The sequence below is a fragment of the Arachis stenosperma genome, chromosome 7 (genome assembly GCF_014773155.1).
Source record: "Arachis stenosperma cultivar V10309 chromosome 7, arast.V10309.gnm1.PFL2, whole genome shotgun sequence".
NCBI classification, from domain to species: domain Eukaryota; kingdom Viridiplantae; phylum Streptophyta; class Magnoliopsida; order Fabales; family Fabaceae; genus Arachis; species Arachis stenosperma.
The window spans coordinates 61,983,020-62,003,246 of record NC_080383.1 but is presented as its reverse complement, the minus strand read 5'-3'; the positions used below and the strand labels follow the sequence as shown (position 1 = coordinate 62,003,246).

Here is a 20,227-nt window from a genome sequence, read left to right as displayed (position 1 = left end):
TGGATTCTGACCTCCCTGCACTCGAAGTAGATTTTCTGGAGCTACAGAAGCCCAATTGGCACGCTCTCAACGGCGTTGGAAAGTAGACATCCTAGGCTTTCCAGCAATATATGATAGTCCATACTTTGCCCAAGATTTGATGGCCCAAACCGGCGTTCAAAGTCACCTTCAGAAATTCCAGCGTTAAACGCCGGAACTGGCACCAAAATGGGAGTTAAACGCCCAAACTGGCATAAAAGCTGGCGTTTAACTCCAAGAAGAGTCTCTACACGAAAATGCTTCATTACTCAGCCCAAGCACACACCAAGTGGGCCCGGAAGTGAATTTTTATGTCATTTACTCATCTTTGTAAACCTTAGGCTACTAGTTTTCTATAAGTAGGACCTTTTACTATTGTATTTTAAATCAATCTTTGGACATCTAGTTCCTAGATCATTGGGAGGCTGGCCTCACGGCCATGCCTAGACCTTGTTCTTATGTATTTTCAACGGTGGAGTTTCTACACACCATAGATTAAGGTGTGGAGCTCTGCTGTACCTCGAGTATTAATGCAATTACTATTGTTCTTCTATTCAATTCCGCTTGTTCTTTGTCCAAGATATCACTTGTTCTTCAACTTGATGAATGTGATGATCCGTGACACTCATCATCATTCTCACCTATGAACGTGTGATTGACAACCACCTCCGTTCTACCTTAGATTGGGTGAATATCTCTTGGATTCCTGATACACGATGCATGGTTGATCGCCTAACAACCGAGCCAGCCATTCCGTGAGATCAGAGTCTTCGTGGTATAGGCAAGAACTGATGGCGGCATTCAAGAGAATCCGGAAGGTCTAACCTTGTCTGTGGTATTCTGAGTAGGATTCAATGATTGAATGACTGTGACGTGCTTCAAACTCCTAGCAGGCGGGGCGTTAGTGACAGACGCAAAAGAATCAATGGATTCTATTCCGGCCTGACCGAGAACCGACAGATGGATAGCCGTACCGTGACAGGGCGCGTTGAACATTTCCACTGAGAGGATGGGAGGTAGCCACTGACAACGGTGAAACCCTTGCATAAGCTTGCCATGGAAAGGAGTAAGAAGGATTGGATGAAGACAGTAGGAAAGCAGAGAGACGGAAGGGAAGGCATCTTCATACGCTTATCTGAAGTTCCTACCAATGAATTACATAAGTACCTCTATCTTTATCTTTATGCTTTATTCGTATATCACTATACCCATTTGAGTCTGCCTGACTAAGATTTACAAGGTGACCATAGCTTGCTTCATACCAACAATCTCCGTGGGATCGACCCTTACTCACGTAAGGTTTATTACTTGGACGACCCAGTGCACTTGCTGGTTAGTTGTGCAAAGTTGTGTTTATGCCATGGTATTGAGCACCAAGTTTTTGGGGCCATTACTAGGGATTATTTGAGTTGTGAAAAGTAGTGATCACAATTTCGCACACCAAGTTTTTGGCGCCGTTGCCGGGGATTGTTTCGTGTATGGACAACTGACGGTTCATCTTGTTGCTTAGATTAGGTATTTTTCTTCAGAGTTCTTAAGAATGAATTCTAGTGTTTCATGATGATCTGTTGAAATCTGGCTGGCTGAGAAGCCATGTCTAATCTTATTGGACCGAGGTTTCAACTGATCATCACAAGAGCTTGTTGATCTCTATCAATCTTGCTATTGGGGCAATGATCTGCTAAGGCTTGGCTGGCCATTGGCCATGTCTAGTGTTTTGGACCGAAGCTTTCTTTGAAAGCTTGGCTGGCTGTGAAGCCATGTCTAATTCCTGGACCGGAGTCTTAGACTAGCATTGCAATGATTCCTGGAATTCAAATTAAGAATTCTGAAACCTTTATTTTCTATTTTCATATAATTTTCGAAAAAGGCACAAAAAATTTTCAAAATCATAAAAACCAAAAAAATATTTTATGTTTCTTGTTTGAGTCTAGTGTCTAATCTTAAGTTTGGTGTCTTGCATGTATTGTTTATTTGATCTTGGTTCTATTTTCAAGTCAATAGTACAGGGAACTGAAGATTCAGAACATGCAGCAGAGGAATTACACAGAAAAAGCTGGGCGTTCAAAACGCCCAGTGAAGAAGGACAGACTGGCATTTAAACGCCAGCCAGGGTACCTGGTTGGGCGTTTAACGCCCAAAAAGGTAGTGCATTGGGCGTTAAACGCCAGAATGTGCACCATTCTGGGCGTTTAACGCCAGGATGGCACAAGGGGGAGGATTTTGTTTTCAAAATCATTTTTTTTCAAGTTTTCAAAGTTTTTCAAAATCAAATCTTTTTCAAATCATATCTTTTCAATCAAATGTTTTCAAAATCAATTTCTTTCCTTTTTCAAAGATACTTGCTATCAATTAATGATTTGATTCAACATTTCAAGTATGTTGCCTTTTCTGTTGAGAAAGGTTTAATGTTTGAATCATATCTTTTCTTGTTAGGCAAGTCATTAATTTTTAAAATCAAATCTTTTTTTTATTTGTTTTCAAATCATATCTTTTCAATCATATCTTTTTAAAACCATAACTTTTTAATCATATTTTTTTCACATCTTTTTCAAAACAGTTTTCAGTCATATCTTTTTTATTGCTAATTTCAAAATCTTTTTCAAAAATCACTTGATTCCTTGTCCACTTTGAGTTTTCGAAAATTATCAATCAATTTTTCAAAATGTTTTTAAAAACTTTTTAATTAATTTTCGAAAATTCTCTTCCCCTCTTCTCACATCCTTCTATTTATGGAGTACCACTCCTTCTCAATGCACAATTCGAACTCTATCTGATTAAGTTCGAATTCTTCTACCTCTTTCTTCTATTTTTCTGTTCTTCTGACACCTCAAGGAATCTCTATACTGTGACATAGAGGATTCCATATTTTCTTGTTCTCTTCTCTTTCATATGAGCAGGAGCAGAGACAAAGGCATTCTTGTTGAAGCTGACCTTGAACCTGAAAGGACATTGAAAGCGAAAGCTAAAAGAAGCTAAGGCACAACTCTCTAAAAGAAGACATGGCAGCCGAAAACAACAATAATGCCAACAATGCAAGGAAGGTGCTGGGTGACTTTACTGCACCTACTCCCGACTTCTATGGGAGAAGCATCTCTATCCCTGCCATTGGAGCAAACAACTTTGAGCTTAAGCCTCAATTAGTTTCTCTAATGCAACAGAATTGCAAGTTCCATGGACTTCCATTGGAAGATCCTCATCAGTTTTTAGCTGAATTCTTGCAAATCTGTAACACTGTCAAGACTAATGGGGTTGACCCTGAGGTCTACCGACTAATGCTATTCCCTTTTGCTGTAAGAGACAGAGCTAGGACATGGTTGGACTCACAACCTAAAGAAAGCCTGGACTCATGGGAAAAGCTAGTCAATGCCTTCTTGGCAAAGTTCTTTCCACCTCAAAAATTGAGTAAGCTTAGAGTGGAAGTCCAAACCTTCAGACAGAAGGATGGAGAATCCCTCTATGAAGCTTGGGAAAGATACAAACAATTAATCAGAAAATGTCCTTCTGACATGCTTTCTGAATGGAGCATCATAGGTATTTTCTATGATGGTCTCTCTGAACTATCCAAGATGTCTCTGGATAGCTCTGCTGGAGGATCTCTTCATTTGAAGAAGACGCCTGCAGAAGCTCAAGAGCTGATTGAAATGGTTGCAAATAACCAATTCATGTACACTTCTGAAAGGAATCCTGTGAACAATGGGACTAATCAGAAGAAAGGAGTTCTTGAGATTGATACTCTGAATGCCATTCTGGCTCAGAACAAGATATTGACTCAACAAGTCAATTTGATTTCTCAAAGTCTGTCTGGAATGCAAAATGCACCAAGCAGTACTAAGGATGCTTCATCTGAAGAAGAAGCCTATGATCCTGAGAACCCTTCAATGGAAGAGGTGAATTACCTGGGAGAACCCTATGGAAACACCTATAATTCTTCATGGAGAAATCATCCAAATTTCTCATGGAAGGATCAACAGAGACCTCAACAAGGTTTCAACAACAATAATGGTGGAAGAAACAGGTTTAGCAATGGCAAGACTTTTCCATCATCTTCTCAGCAACAGACAGAGAATTCTAAGCAGAACCACTCTGACTTAGCAACCATGGTCTCTGATCTAATCAAAACCACTCAAAGTTTCATGACTGAAACAAGGTCCTCCATTAGGAATTTGGAGGCACAAGTGGGACAGCTGAGCAAGAAAATTACTGAACTCCCTCCTAGTACTCTCCCAAGCAATACAGAAGAAAACCCAAAAGGAGAGTGCAAGGCCATCAACATGGCCGAATTTGGAGAGGAAGGAGAGGAAGTGAACGCCACTGAGGAAGACCTCAATGGGCGTGCACTAGCCTCCACTAAGTTCCCCAATGAGGAACCATGGGAATCTGAGGCTCAAAATGAGACCATAGAGATTCCATTGGACTTACTTCTGCCTTTCATGAGATCTGATGAGTATTCTTCCTCTGAAGAGGATGAGTATGTCACTGAAGAGCAAGTTGCTAAATACCTTGGAGCAATCATGAAGCTAAATGACAAGTTATTTGGAAATGAGACTTGGGAGGATGAACCCCCTTTGCTCACCAAAGAATTGGATGACTTGTCTAGGCAGAAATTACCTCAAAAGAGACAAGATCCTGGGAAGTTTTCAATACCTTGTACCATAGGCACCATGACCTTCAAGAAGGCTCTGTGTGACTTAGGGTCAAGTGTAAACCTCATGCCTCTCTCTGTAATGGAGAAGCTAGGGATCTTTGAGGTGCAAGCTGCAAGAATCTCATTAGAGATGGCAGACAACTCAAGAAAACAAGCTCATGGACTTGTAGAGGATGTTTTGGTGAAGATTGAAAACCATTACATCCCTGCTGATTTCATAGTCCTAGAGACTGGGAAGTGCATGGATGAAACCATCATCCTTGGCAGACCCTTCCTAGCCACAGCAAAGGCTGTGATTGATGTTGATAGAGGTGAACTGATCATTCAAGTGAATGAAGAATCCTTTGTGTTTAAGGCTCAAGGATATCCCTCTGTCACCATGGAGAGGAAGCATGAAGAGCTTCTCTCAAATCAGAGTCAAACAGAGCCCCCACAGTCAAACTCTAAGTTTGGTGTTGGGAGGCCACAACCAAACTCTAAGTTTGGTGTTGAACCCCCACATTCAAACTCTAAGTTTGGTGTTGGGAGGTTCCCATATTGCTCTGATCATTTGTGAGGCTCCATGAGAGCCATCTGTCAAGCTACTGACATTAAAGAAGCTCTTGTTGGGAGGCAACCCAATGTTATATTTTATCTATTTTCTTTTGTTATTTTATGTTTTTTTTGTAGGTTGATGATCATAAGAAGTCATAAAATCAATTGAAAAAGCAAAAACAGAATGAAAAACAGGAAGAAAAACAGCACACCCTGGAGGAAGAACCTACTGGCGTTTAAACGCCAGTAAGGCTAGCAGGTGGGCGTTTAACGCCCAGTCTGGCACCATTCTGGGCGTTTAACGCCAGAAAGGGGCACCAGACTGGCGTTAAACGCCAGGAAAGGGAAAGAACCTGGCGTTAAACGCCAGAAATAGGCACCAGCCCGGCGTTTAACGCCAGAATTGGCTCAAAACGTGATTTTGCATGCCATTTGGTGCAGGGATGACTTTTCCTTGACACCACAGGATCTGTGGACCCCACAGGATCCCCACCAACCCCACCACTCTCTCTCTTCTTCACCCAATCACCAATCACCTCAACACCTCTTCCCCAAAAACCCTTCACCTATCAAATCTCATCTTTCTCTTCACCACTCACATCCATCCTTCATAAAACCCCACCTACCTCACCATTCAAATTCAAACCACTTTCCCTCTCAAACCCACCCTCACTTGACCGAACCTTACCCTTCCCCCTCCCCTATATATACCCTTCTTCACCCCTTCATTTTCACACAACCTAAACACCGCTTCTCCCCCTCTTTGGCCGAAAACAAAAGCCATTCCCATCTCCTTCATTTCTTCTTCTTCTACTCTTTTCTTTCTTCTTTTGCTCGAGGACGAGCAAACCTTTTATGTTTGGTGTGGTAAAAGCGTTGCTTTTTCGTTTTTCCATAACTATTTATGGCATCCAAGGCCGGAGAAACCTCTAGAAAGAGGAAAGGGAAGGCAAAAGCTTCCACCTCCGAGTCATAGGAGATGGAAAGATTCATCTCAAGGGTGCATCAAGACCACTTCTATGAAGTTGTGGCCTTGAAGAAGGTGATCCCCGAGGTCCCTTTTTCACTCAAAAAGGGTGAATATCCGGAGATCCGACATGAGATCCGAAGAAGAGGTTGGGAAGTTAATTCCAACCCCATTCAACAAGTCGGAATCTTAATGGTTCAAAAGTTCTATGCCAATGCATGGATCACCAAGAACCATGATCAAAGTGTGAACCCGGATCCAAAGAATTATCTTACTATGGTTCGGGGGAAATACTTGGATTTTAGTCCGGAAAGTGTAAGGTTGGCATTCAATTTGCCCATGATGCAAGGAGATGAACATCCTTACACTAGAAGGGTCAACTTTGATCAAAGGTTGGACCAAGTCCTCACTGACATTTGTGAAGAGGGCGCTCAATGGAAGAGAGATTCAAGAGGGAAGCCGGTTCAATTGAGAAGGCATGACCTCAAACCCGTGGCTAGAGGATGGTTGGAGTTTATCCAACGCTCAATTATTCCCAATAGCAACCGGTCCGAAGTTACTCTAGACCGGGCCATCATGATTCATAGCATCATGATTGGAGAAGAAGTGGAAGTTCATGAGGTTATAGCCCAAGAACTCTATAAGGTGGCAGACAAGTCCTCTACCTTAGCAAGGTTAGCCTTTCCTCATCTCATTTGTCACCTCTGTTATTCAGTTGGAGTTGACATAGAGGGAGACATCCCCATTGATGAGGATAAGCCCATCACTAAGAAAAGGATGGAGCAAACAAGAGACCCCTCTTATCATGAGATCCCTGAGATGCCTCAAGGGATGCACTTTCCTCCACAAAACTATTGGGAGCAACTGAACACCTCCCTAGGAGAATTGAGTTCCAACATGGGACAACTAAGGGTGGAGCACCAAGAACATTCCATCCTCCTCCATGAAATTAGAGAAGATCAAAGAATCATGAGAGAGGAGCAACAAAGACAAGGAAGAGATATTGAGGAGCTCAAGCACTCCATAGGATCTTCAAGAGGAAGAAAGAGCCGCCATCACTAAGGTGGACCCGTTCTTTAATTTCCTTGTTCTTTACTTTCCTGTTTTTCGAAAATTAATGCTTATGTTTGTCCATGTTTGTGTCTTATGATCATTAGTGTCTATGCCTTAAAGTTATGAATGTCCTATGAATCCATCACCTTTCTTAAATGAAAAATGTTCTTAATTGAAAAAAAAGAAAGAATTGCATGAATTTTGAATTTTATAACAGTTTAATTATTTTGATGTGGTGGCAACAATTTTGTTTTCTGAATGTATGCTTAAACAGTGCATATGTCTTTTGAATTTGTGGTTCATGAATGTTGGCTCTTGAAAGAATGATGAAAAAGGAGACATGTTACTGAGGATCTGAAAAATCATAAAAATGATTCTTGAAGCAAGAAAAAGCAGTGAATACAAAAAAAAAAGAGAAGAGGCGAAAAAAAAAGAAAAAAAACGAAAAAGAAAGAGAAAAAGAAAGAAAAAGAAAGAAATAAAGTTGTGATCCAAGGCAAAAAGAGTGTGCTTAAGAACCCTGGACACCTCTAATTGGGGACTCTAGCAAAGCTGAGTCACAATCTGAAAAGGTTCACCCAATTATGTGTCTGTGGCATGTATGTATCCGGTGGTAATACTGGAAGACAGAGTGCTTTGGGTCACGGCCAAGACTCATAAAGTAGCTGTGTTCAAGAATCATCATACTTAACTAGGAGAATCAATAACACTATCTGGATTCTGAGATCCTAAAGAAGCCAACCATTCTGAATTTCAAAGGATAGAGTGAGATGCCAAAACTGTTCAGAGGCAAAAAGCTAAAAGCCCCGCTCATCTAATTAATTCTGATCTTCATAGATGTTTTTGGAATTCATTGCATATTCTCTTCTTTTTATCTTATTTGATTTTCAGTTGCTTGAGGACAAGCAACAATTTAAGTTTGGTGTTGTGATGAACGGATAATTTGTACGCTTTTTGGCATTATTTTTAGTATGTTTTTAGTATATTTGGTTTAGTTTTTAGTATATTTTTATTATTTTTTAGTTAAAATTCACTTTTCTGGACTTTACTATGAGTTTGTCTGTTTTTCTGTGATTTCAGGTATTTTCTGGCTGAAATTGAGGGACCTGAGCAAAAATCTGATTCAGAGACTGAAAAGGACTGCAGATGCTGTTGGATTCTGACCTCCCTGCACTCGAAGTGGATTTTCTGGAGATACAGAAGCCCAATTGGCGCGCTCTCAACGGCGTTGGAAAGTAGACATCCTGGGCTTTCCAGCAATATATGATAGTCCATACTTTGCCCAAGATTTGATGGCCCAAACCGGCGTTCAAAGTCACCTTCAGAAATTCCAGCGTTAAACGCCGGAACTGGCACCAAAATGGGAGTTAAACGCCCAAACTGGCATAAAAGCTGGCGTTTAACTCCAAGAAGAGTCTCTACACGAAAATGCTTCATTGCTCAGCCCAAGCACACACCAAGTGGGCCCGGAAGTGGATTTTTATGTCATTTACTCATCTTTGTAAACCTTAGGCTACTAGTTTTCTATAAGTAGGACCTTTTACTATTGTATTTTAAATCAATCTTTGGACATCTAGTTCCTAGATCATTGGGAGGCTGGCCTCACGGCCATGCCTAGACCTTGTTCTTATGTATTTTCAACGGTGGAGTTTCTACACACCATAGATTAAGGTGTGGAGCTCTGTTGTACCTCGAGTATTAATGCAATTACTATTGTTCTTCTATTCAATTCCGCTTGTTCTTTGTCCAAGATATCACTTGTTCTTCAACTTGATGAATGTGATGATCCGTGACACTCATCATCATTCTCACCTATGAACGTGTGATTGACAACCACCTCCGTTCTACCTTAGATTGGGTGAATATCTCTTGGATTCCTGATACACGATGCATGGTTGATCGCCTGACAACCGAGTGCTCGCCTGACAACCGAGCCAGCCATTCCGTGAGATCAGAGTCTTCGTGGTATAGGCAAGAACTGATGGCGGCATTCAAGAGAATCCGAAAGGTCTAACCTTGTCTGTGGTATTCTGAGTAGGATTCAATGATTGAATGACTGTGACGTGCTTCAAACTCCTAGCAGGCGGGGCGTTAGTGACAGACACAAAAGAATCAATGGATTCTATTCCGGCCTGACCGAGAACCGACAGATGGATAGCCGTGCCGTGACAGGGCGCGTTGAACATTTCCACTGAGAGGATGGGAGGTAGCCACTGACAACGGTGAAACCCTTGCATAAGCTTGCCATGGAAAGGAGTAAGAAGGATTGGATGAAGACAGTAGGAAAGCAGAGAGACGGAAGGGAAGGCATCTTCATACGCTTATCTGAAGTTCCTACCAATGAATTACATAAGTACCTCTATCTTTATCTTTATGCTTTATTCGTATATCACTATACCCATTTGAGTCTGCCTGACTAAGATTTACAAGGTGACCATAGCTTGCTTCATACCAACAATCTCCGTGGGATCGACCCTTACTCGCGTAAGGTTTATTACTTGGACGACCCAGTGCACTTGCTGGTTAGTTGTGCAAAGTTGTGTTTATGCCATGGTATTGAGCACCAAGTTTTTGGGGCCATTACTAGGGATTATTTGAGTTGTGAAAAGTAGTGATCACAATTTCGCACACCAGCATGTTCCGAAATTACATTCCTGCTTTGCGTCGTTCCTATCATGTCTTTGCCAAGACCAACTGGGCGATAAGGAGAATCACCCAGCTCAACCATTGATGGGGGCCTTTTCAACGTCTCCGAATCGTTCATGTAATCATTCAAGCAGGCATCATGCTTCTTATCTTCGTTTGCATTGGATAAAGATTTCTGTTCCTACCAAACAAAACTGAGCAAAGCAATAACATTCACAACCATTTGGAATATTCAAGGAGTGCACCGAGTATGAAGTGCATCTTCGGTTGATCTCTCGTTAGACTCTACCCGCGTTGTCCCTGTCTGCCTCGTGTTACCCGTCTACCTCCTCTTTGTGTGTCCAGGTCTCTTGCAAATTGTACACTTCCTCCTCTTACCAGCGCTGCCTTTTATTTCGTGGTGCACCCTTTGTCCTAACTACCACTGGGTCCTTCATGCACCCCTCTTTGCTGTGTTGTCCCATCGCATCATTGTTGCCAGATGCTTCATTCAGACGTGTACACAAGGCCCGAATTTCCTTTACGGCCTCTGTGTACACCACTTGATTCCTAGCACCAAGGAACAACAACCACTGGGATGCCTCATGAAGAGCTCCATGCCGAACTAAAAATCCCCTCTCATCCTCTGTTTCACCTCGCTCTACGTACCCATAGATAGACTTCGCATCTTTCCGCCACCGTGTGAGAACTAAACGATGCGGTATTTCTTGAACATGCCTGTACTTCATGACAAAGAACATGTGTCGACACAGGAAGCATTCTCGTTCCCAAAATCTGCAGTGACAGAGCAATTTCCCCATGTTCCTATCAAACTAAGTGATTAAAGTGCGACCCAAATCACTGTATTCTTCGGTAGTGTATATCATTGTGGTTGAAATCTTCCTCGTCGCTACATAATTCACCACCCCGACAGCATCAATCTCCTTTTTCAATAGAGAGAAAATTGCTCGTGTGTAAATCCTAGCAACCCCTTTCTCAATTGGATCAAGACATGTTGTCATCACAGGGATGCTATTCATGGAGTTAAAATTGTGCCACCATCTCATTGTTTCGGTACTCGCGTACAAGCACCTCCAAATTCTGCACAAGCTCTAAAATTGTGTACCTGGAACTCAAGAACTTCTTGACATGAGAGTTTAACCCCTTGCACCTCGATGTCATTCGGTATCTAGCACAAAACTTTCCCCTCAGATATGCACTGACCCACATGTGTTTTTTCTCGTACATCTATAGGGCCCAACACTTTTCGTTGAAACCGAACTCCTCTGCAGCAGTGGCCTACTCATTTTAAAATTCCTCAACGCCCATGTCGGAATACAGCCATTTGGAAAATAAATCTCTAAACATCTGCTCGTTCCCGTTTGACGTGACGTTGTTCTGAAGATGCCATGTACAAAGACGGTGCGTTGTATCTGGGAAGACCTTTTGGACTGCTGCAATAATTGCATCATCTCCATCTGTGATGACCATTGATGGCATCCTATTACACATAACCTCCAGTAAGTTTTCAAGAATCCATGCGTATGAGGCTGTGGTTTTGTCCAACAGGAGCCCAAATTCAAAAATTGTGGTCTGCCTGTGATTATTAGTTCCTGAGAATATCACCAAAGGTCTCCTGTACTTGTTCTTCCTATACATGGAGTCAAAGGCCACAACATCTCCAAAGTGTTGAAAGTTCGCTCTACTAGCACCATCCGCCCAGAACAAGTTAGCCAACATACCTTCGTCAGTGACGTTATACCTCACCGTCGATATTGGATTTGCAGCTTCTTTTCTTTGTAAATACATGACAGTGGCGTTCGTGTTACCATCGGCGACGTTCCCCCGCTTCGTTTTATCTATGTGGTTATATGCATCCTTCTTTGTAAACCCCAGCAGCGAGTAACCTCCTGCAATTCCAGACATGTATTCGACTATCTTTGAGGTAGGAAGTCCATAGCTATGCATGCTTTCCATGTGTGCCTTCGCAGCATCTGACATTCCATGAAACTGAGGCATCAAGTGAACCATATCTATCGGGGTCAGGTCATGGTTGTGGTCAAGGATCACCTTCCTAACCTTTCAATTACTAATACCTCGATCCAAATATATTGATAACTTTACCTCGCAGTTTGTGCGGGTTTTCGATTTATGCATTCTCTTCCTATCTAATCTTCCATAGTGTTTCCCATCTCTCAACTCGGCCCGGTTGCAGAAGAATCTTCTACGGATCAAATTTCCATTTTCATCCTTGCCATAATCCCCTTTTCGGACGCCAAACCCATGGCATTTTCCTAATCATAGGTAAAATTCATAGGCTCGTTGCTCAGTCCGAAACACTATCCGATTAATATCCTCTGCCATCAGGCCCAATACATCTCCGTAACCAGATGCTGCCTCATCTGAATCCTCATTCATTACATCAAAATCAGCGGAGTCATGTGTTTGGTTACCTGGATCACACCTCGCATCCCCTTTATGGTATCCATCTCTACCGTTAGTCGCCACGAAGCGGCTAATTCCCATTTGTGAAATTAGAGTAAATACAACAAAATGTCCATAACTAATCATTTGCATAATATACAACTACACAACTAAATGGAAAATCTTTGCCGACTTGGAATGTAATTTGTGATAATTAACTTGCTAACTTTTCTTTTCTACCCTCTTAAAAAGTTGTCATCCTATTAAGAATGATACACCTTATTGAATGTGTTAGTAATTCCTAAAACCCAAACAACTAACACTTAAGATAAAACAATCGTGACTGCGAATTAGACTCATTCATAAGATGATAATAGTAATCTAAAGCCTTACCCATTGTAATAAACCATTAATTCATGTGCACTAGTAATAAACCATTAACAACAGTCACACAGAAGTAAAAGATTTATCATAGGTCCCAACTAACAGTATCATTGATGAGCGGATAATTTATATGCTTTTTGGCATTGTTTTTAGTATGTTTCTAGTAGAATTTAGTTAGTTTTTAGTATATTTTTATTAGTTTTTAATTAAAATTCACTTTTCTGGACTTTACTATGAGTTTGTGTGTTTTTCTGTGATTTCAGGTATTTTCTGGCTGAAATTGAGGGACTTGAGCAAAAATCTGATTCAGAGACTGAAAAGGACTGCAGATGCTATTGGATTCTGACCTCCCTGCACTCGAAGTGGATTTTCTGGAGCTACAGAAGCCCAATTGGCGCGCTCTCAACGGCGTTGGAAAGTAGACATCCTGGGCTTTCCAGCAATGTATAATAGTTCATACTTTGCCCAAGATTTGATGGCCCAAACCGGCGTTCCAAATCAGCTCAAGAATGCCCGGCGTTTAACGCCGGAACTGGCACAAGAATGGGAGTTAAACGCCCAAACTGGCACAAAAGCTGGCGTTTAACTCCAAGAAGAGTCTCCACACGAAAATGCTTCAATGCTCAGCCCAAGCACACACCAAGTGGGCCCGAAAGTGGATTTTTATGTCATTTACTCATTCCTGTAAACCCTAGGCTACTAGTTCTCTATAAATAAGACCTTTTGCTATTGTATTTTTCATCTTTGGATCATTTTCGATCTTAGGATCATCTTTGGACGTCTAGTTCTTAGATTATTGGGGGGCTGGCCTCACGGCCATGCCTAGACCTTGTTCTTATGTATTTTCAACGGTGGAGTTTCTACACACCATAGATTAAGGTGTGGAGCTCTGCTGTACCTCGAGTATTAATGCAATTACTATTGTTCTTCTATTCAATTCAGCTTGTTCTTATTCCAATATATTCATTCGTACCCAAGAACATGATGAATGTGATGATTATGTGACACTCATCTTCATTCTCACTTATGAACGCGTGATTGACAACCACTTCCGTTCTACAAGCAACAAGGCTCTAATGTTTATCTCTTGGATTCTTTAACCGGAATCTTCGTGGTATAAGCTAGAATTGATGGCGGCATTCAAGAGAATCCGGAAGGTCTAAACCTTGTCTGTGGTATTCTGAGTAGGATTCAATGATTGAATGACTGTGACAAGCTTCAAACTCGCGATTGTGGGGCGTTAGTGACAGACGCAAAAGAATCACTGGATTCTATTCCGACATGATCGAGAACCGACAGCTAGATAGCCGTGCCGTGACAGGGTGCGTTGAACATTTCCACTGAGAGGACGGGATTGTAGCCATTGACAACGGTGATGCCCAACATACAGCTTGCCATGGAAAGGAGTAAGAAGGATTGGATGAAGACAGTAGGAAAGCAGAGAGACGGAAGGGACAAAGCATCTCCATTCGCTTATCTGAAGTTCTCACCAATGAATTACATAAGTATCTCTATCTTTATCTTTATGTTTTAGTCATATATCATCCATAACCATTTGAGTCTGCCTGACTAAGATTTACAAGGTGACCATAGCTTGCTTCATACCAACAATCTCCGTGGGATCGACCCTTACTCGCGTAAGGTTTATTACTTGGACGACCCAGTGCACTTGCTGGTTAGTTGTGCGAAGTTGTGTTTATGCTATGGTATTGAACACCAAGTTTTTGGATTCATTACCGGGGATTATTTGAGTTGTGAAAAGTAGTGATCACAATTTTGTGCACCAAGTTTTTGGCGCCGTTGCCGGGGACTGTTTCGAGTATGGACAACTGACGGTTCATCTTGTTGCTTAGATTAGGTATTTATCTTTAGAGTTCTTAAGAATGAATTCTAGTGTTTCAAGGTGATGTTCTTATCATCACCAAAGCTGATTGATTCTCATCAATTTAGCTCTTGAATGCAATGTCATGCTGAAGCTTGGCTAACCATGTCTAATTCCTTTAGACTAAAGCTTTAGACTAACATTGCATGATTCCTGGAATTCTCATTAAGAATTTTGATACCTTTATTTCCTTTTTCATATAATTTTCGAAAAAAACCAAAAAAATTACAAAATCATAAAAACCAAAATATTTTATGTTTCTTGTTGAGTCTAGTGTCTCATTTTATGTTTGGTGTCTTGCATGCATTGTTTATTTGATCTTGGTTCTATTTTCAAAGTCAATAATACAGAGAACTGAAGATTCAGTACATGCAGCAGAGGAATTACACAGAAAAAGGCTGGGCGTTCAAAATGCCCAGTGAAGAAGGCAGACTGGCATTTAAACGCCAGCCAGGGTGCCTGGCTGGGCGTTTAACACCCAAAAGGGTAGAGCTTTGGGCGTTAAACGCCAGAATGTGCACCATTCTGGGCGTTTAACACCAGGATGGCACAAGAGGGAAGATTTTGTTTTTAATGCAATTTTTTTTTCAAGTTTTCAAAGTTTTTCAAAATCAAATCTTTTTCAAATCATATCTTTTCAATCAAATCTTTTTCAAAATCAATTTCTTTCCTTTTTCAAAAATACTTGCTATCAATTAATGATTTGATTGAACATTTCAAGTATGTTGCCTTTTCTGTTGAGAAAGGTTTAATGTTTGAATCATATCTTTTCTTGTTAGGCAAGTCATTAATTTTTAAAATCAAATCTTTTTAAATTGTTTTTCAAATCATATCTTCTCAATAACATCTTTTTAAAACCATAACTTTTAAATCACATCTTTTTCAAAATCTTTCTCAAAATATTTTTTTTTCAAAATATTTTACTTAATTTTTGAAAATTTCTTCCCCTCTTCTCACATCCTTCTATTTATGGACTAACACTATTCCTCAAGGAACAATTCGAACTCCATCTCTTTTGATAAGTTCGAATTCTCTACCTCTCCTTCTATTTTTCTTTTCCTCTGACACCTCAAGGAATCTCTATACTGTGACATAGAAGATTCCATATTTTCTTGTTCTCTTCTCTTTCATATGAGCAGGAGCAAAGACAAAAGCATTCTTGTTGAGGCTGACCCTGAACCTGAAAGGACCTTGAAGCGAAAGCTAAGAGAAGCTAAACCACAATTCTCTGTAGAGGACCTAACAGAATTCTTCAAAGAAGAAGAACCCATGGCAGCCGAAAACAACAACAATGCCAACAATGCAAGGAAGGTGCTGGCTGACTTTACTGCACCTACTCCCGACTTCTATGGGAGAAGCATCTCTATCCCTGCCATTGGAGCAAACAACTTTGAGCTTAAGCCTCAATTAGTTTCTCTAATGCAACAGAATTGCAAGTTCCATGGACTTCTATTGGAAGATTCTCATCAGTTTTTAGCTGAATTCTTGCAAATCTGTGACACTGTCAAGACTAATGGGGTTGACCCTGAAGTCTACAGACTTATGCTATTCCCTTTTGCTGTAAGAGACAGAGCTAGGATATGGTTGGACTCACAACCTAAAGAAAGCCTGAACTCTTGGGAAAAGCTAGTCAGTGCCTTCTTGGCAAAGTTTTTTCCACCTCAAAAATTGAGTAAGCTTAGAGTGGAAGTCCAAACCTTCAGACAGAAGGAAGGAGAATCCCTCTATGAAGCTTGGGAAAGATACAAACAATTAATCAGAAAGTGCCCTTCTGACATGCTTTCTGAGTGGAGCATCATAGGTATTTTCTATGATGGTCTGTCTGAACTGTCCAAGATGTCTTTGGATAGCTCTGCTGGAGGATCTCTTCATCTGAAGAAGACGCCTACAGAAGCTCAAGAACTAATTGAAATGGTTGCAAATAACCAATTCATGTACACTTCTGAAAGGAATCCTGTGAACAATGGGACAAATCAGAAGAAAGGAGTTCTTGAGATTGATACTCTGAATGCCATACTGGCTCAGAACAAGATATTGACTCAGCAAGTCAATTTGATTTCTCAAAGTCTGTCTGGAGTGCAAAATGCACCAGGCAGTACTAAGGATGCTTCATCTGAAGAAGAAGCTTGTGATCCTGAGAACCCTTCAATGGAAGAGGTGAATTACATGGGAGAACCCTATGGAAACACCTATAATTCTTCATGGAGAAATCATCCAAATCTCTCATGGAAGGATCAACAGAGACCTCAACAAGGTTTCAACAATAATAATGGTGGAAGAAACAGGTTTAGCAATGGCAAGCCCTTTTCATCATCTTCTCAGCAACAGACAGAGAGTTCTAAGCAGAGCCACTCTGACTTAGCAACCATGGTCTTTGATCTAATCAAAACCACTCAAAGTTTCATGACTGAAACAAGGTCCCCCATTAGAAACTTGGAGGCACAAGTAGGTCAGCTGAGCAAGAAAATTACTGAACTCCCTCCTAGTACTCTTCCAAGCAATACAGAAGAAAATCCAAAAAGGAGAGTGCAAGGCCATCAACATGGCCGAATTTGGAGAGGAGGAAGAGGCAGTGAACGCCACTGAGGAAGACCTCAATGGACGCCTATTGGCCTCCAATGAGTTTCCTAATGAGGAACTATGGGAATCTGAGGCTCACACTGAGACCATAGAGATTCTATTGGATTTACTTCTGCCATTCATGGGCTCTGATGAGTACCCTTCTTCTGAAGAGGATGAGTATGTCACTGAAGAGCAAGTTGCTAAATACCTTGGAGCAATCATGAAGTTAAATGACAAGTTATTTGGTAATGAGACTTGGGAGGATGAACCCCCTTTGCTCACCAAAGAACTAGATGACTTGTCTAGGCAGAAATTACCTCAAAAGAGACAAGATCCTGGGAAGTTTTCAATACCTTGTACCATAGTCACCATGACCTTTAAGAAGGCTCTGTGTGACTTAGGGTCAAGTGTAAACCTCATGCCTCTCTCTGTAATGGAGAAACTAGGGATCTTTGAGGTACAAGCTGCAAGAATCTCACTAGAGATGGCAGACAATTCAAAGAAACAAACTTATGGACTTGTAGAGGATGTTTTGGTGAAGATTGAAGACCATTACATCCCTGCTGATTTCATAGTCCTAGAGACTGGGAAGAGCATGAATGAATCCATCATCCTTGGCAGACCCTTCCTAGCCACATCAAAAGCTGTGATTGATGTGGACAGAGGAGAATTGATCATTCAAGTGAATGAAGAATCCTTGGTGTTTAAGGCTCAAGGATATCCCTCTGTCACCATGGAGAGGAAGCATGAAGAGCTTCTCTCAAAACAGAGTCAAATAAAGCCCCCACAGTCAAACTCTAAGTTTGGTGTTGGGAGGCCACAACCAACTTCTAAGTTTGGTGATGAACCCCCACATTCAAACTCTAAGTTTGGTGTTGGGAGGTTCCAACATTGCTCTGAGCATCACTGAGGTTCCATGAGAGCCCACTGTCAAGCTATTGACATTAAAGAAGCGCTTGTTGGGAGGCAACTCAATGTTATATTTTACTTATTTTCCTTTGTTATTTTATGTTTTCTGTAGGTTGATGATCATAAGAAGTCACAAAATCAATTGAAAAAGCAAAAACAGAATGAAAAACAAAAAGAAAAATAGCACACCCTGGAGGAGAATGTACTGGCGTTTAAACGCCAGTGAAGCCAGCAAATGGGCGTTTAACGCCCAATCTGGCACCATTCTGAGCGTTTAACGCCAGAAAGGGGCACCAGACTGGCGTTAAACGCCAGAAAAGGGCAAGAAGCTGGCGTTAAATGCCAGAAATGGGCACCAGCCCAGCGTTTAACGCCAGAATTGGCAAAGGGTGCATTTTTGCATGCCATTTGGTGCAGGGTTGAATTTTCCTTGACACCTCAGGATCTGTGGACCCCACAGGATCCCCACCTACCCCACCACCCTCTCTCTTATTCACCCATTCACCAATCACCTCAACCACTCTTCCCCAAAAACCCCTCACCTATCAAATCCCATCTTTCTCTTCACCACTCACATCCATCCTTCATAAAACCCCACCTACCTCACCATTCAAATTTAAACCACTTCCCCTCCCAAACTCACCCATAATGGCCGAACCCTACCCCTCTCTTCACCCCTATATAAACCCATCTTCACTCCTTCATTTTCACACACCCTAAACACTACTTCTTCCCCTTTTGGCCGAACCACAAAGTCACCTCCATCTCCTCCATTTCTTCTTCTTCTACTCTCTTCTTTCTTCTTTTGCTTGAGGACGAGCAAACCTTTTAAGTTTGGTGTGGTAAAAGCATTGCTTTTTGTTTTTCCATAACCATTTATGGCATCCAAGGCCGGAGAAACCTCTAGAAAGAGGAAAGGGAAGGCAAAAGCTTTCACCTCCGAGTCATGGGAGATGGAGAGATTCATCTCAAGGGTGCATCAAGACCACTTCTATGAAGTTGTGGCCTTGAAGAAGGTGATCCCCGAGATCCCTTCCGAACTCAAAAAGGGTCAACTTTGATCAAAGGTTGGACCAAGTCCTCATAGACATCTGTGAAGAGGGCGCCCAATGGAAGAGAGATTCAAGAGGGAAGCTGGTTCAATTGAGAAGGCATGACCTCAAGCCCGTGGCTAGGGGATGGTTGGAGTTTATCCAACGCTCAATCATTCCCACTAGCAACCGGTCCGAAGTTACTATAGACCGGGCCATCATGATTCATAGTATCATGATTGGAAAGGAAGTGGAAGTTCATGAGGTTATAGCCTAAGAACTCTATAAGGTGGCAGACAAGTCCTCTACCTTGGCAAGGTTAGCCTTTCCTCATCTCATTTGTCACCTTTGTTATTCAGTTGGAGTTGACATAGAAGGAGACATTCTCATTGATGAGGACAAGCCCATCACTAAGAAAATGATGGAGCAAACAAGAGATCCCACTCATCATGAAATCCCTGAGATGCCTCAAGGGATGCACTTTCCTCCACAAAACTATTGGGAGCAAATCAACACCTCCCTAGGAGAATTGAGTTCCAACATGGGACAACTAAGGGTGGATCACCAAGAACATTCCATCCTCCTCCATGAAATTAGAGAAGATCAAAAAATCATGAGAGAGGAGCAACAAAGGCAAGGAAGAGACATTGAGGAGCTCAAGCACTCCATAAGATCTTCAAGAGGAAGAACAAGCCGCCATCACTAAGGTGGACCCGTTCTTTAATCTCCTTGTTCTTTATTTTTCTGTTTTTTTGAAAAATCATGCTTATGTTTATCTATGTTTGTGTCTTATGATCATTAGTGTCTTAGTGTCTATGCCTTAAAGTTATGAATGTCCTATGAATCCATCACCTTTCTTAAATAAAAAAAATTGTTCTTAATTGAAAAAGAGAAGAATTGCATGAATTTTAAATTTTATAACAGATTAATTATTTTGATGTGGTGGCAACACTTTTGTTTTCTGAATGTATGCTTAAACAGTGCATATGTCTTTTGAATTTGTTGTTCATGAATGTTAAAATTGTTGGCTCTTGAAATAATGATGAAAAAGGAGACATGTTACTGAGGATCTGAAAAATCATAAAAATGATTCTTGAAGCAAGAAAAAGCAGTGAATACAAAAAAAAAAAAAGAGGAGAGAAAAAAAAAGAAAAAAAAAGGGAAGAAAGAGAGAAAGAAAGAAAAAGAAA

The 20,227-nt window shown here is 41.2% G+C and overlaps 2 non-coding genes across 2 annotated transcripts; both read right to left on the bottom strand.

The window, feature by feature from the left end:
• Positions 1 to 3,425: 3,425 nt before the first annotated feature.
• LOC130942834 (small nucleolar RNA R71) lies at positions 3,426 to 3,533 on the bottom strand. Its single transcript, XR_009071383.1, has one exon. It is a non-coding gene; the product is annotated as a small nucleolar RNA R71 (small nucleolar RNA).
• Positions 3,534 to 16,209: 12,676 nt separating this feature from the next.
• LOC130942360 (small nucleolar RNA R71) lies at positions 16,210 to 16,317 on the bottom strand. Its single transcript, XR_009070933.1, has one exon. It is a non-coding gene; the product is annotated as a small nucleolar RNA R71 (small nucleolar RNA).
• Positions 16,318 to 20,227: the final 3,910 nt, after the last annotated feature.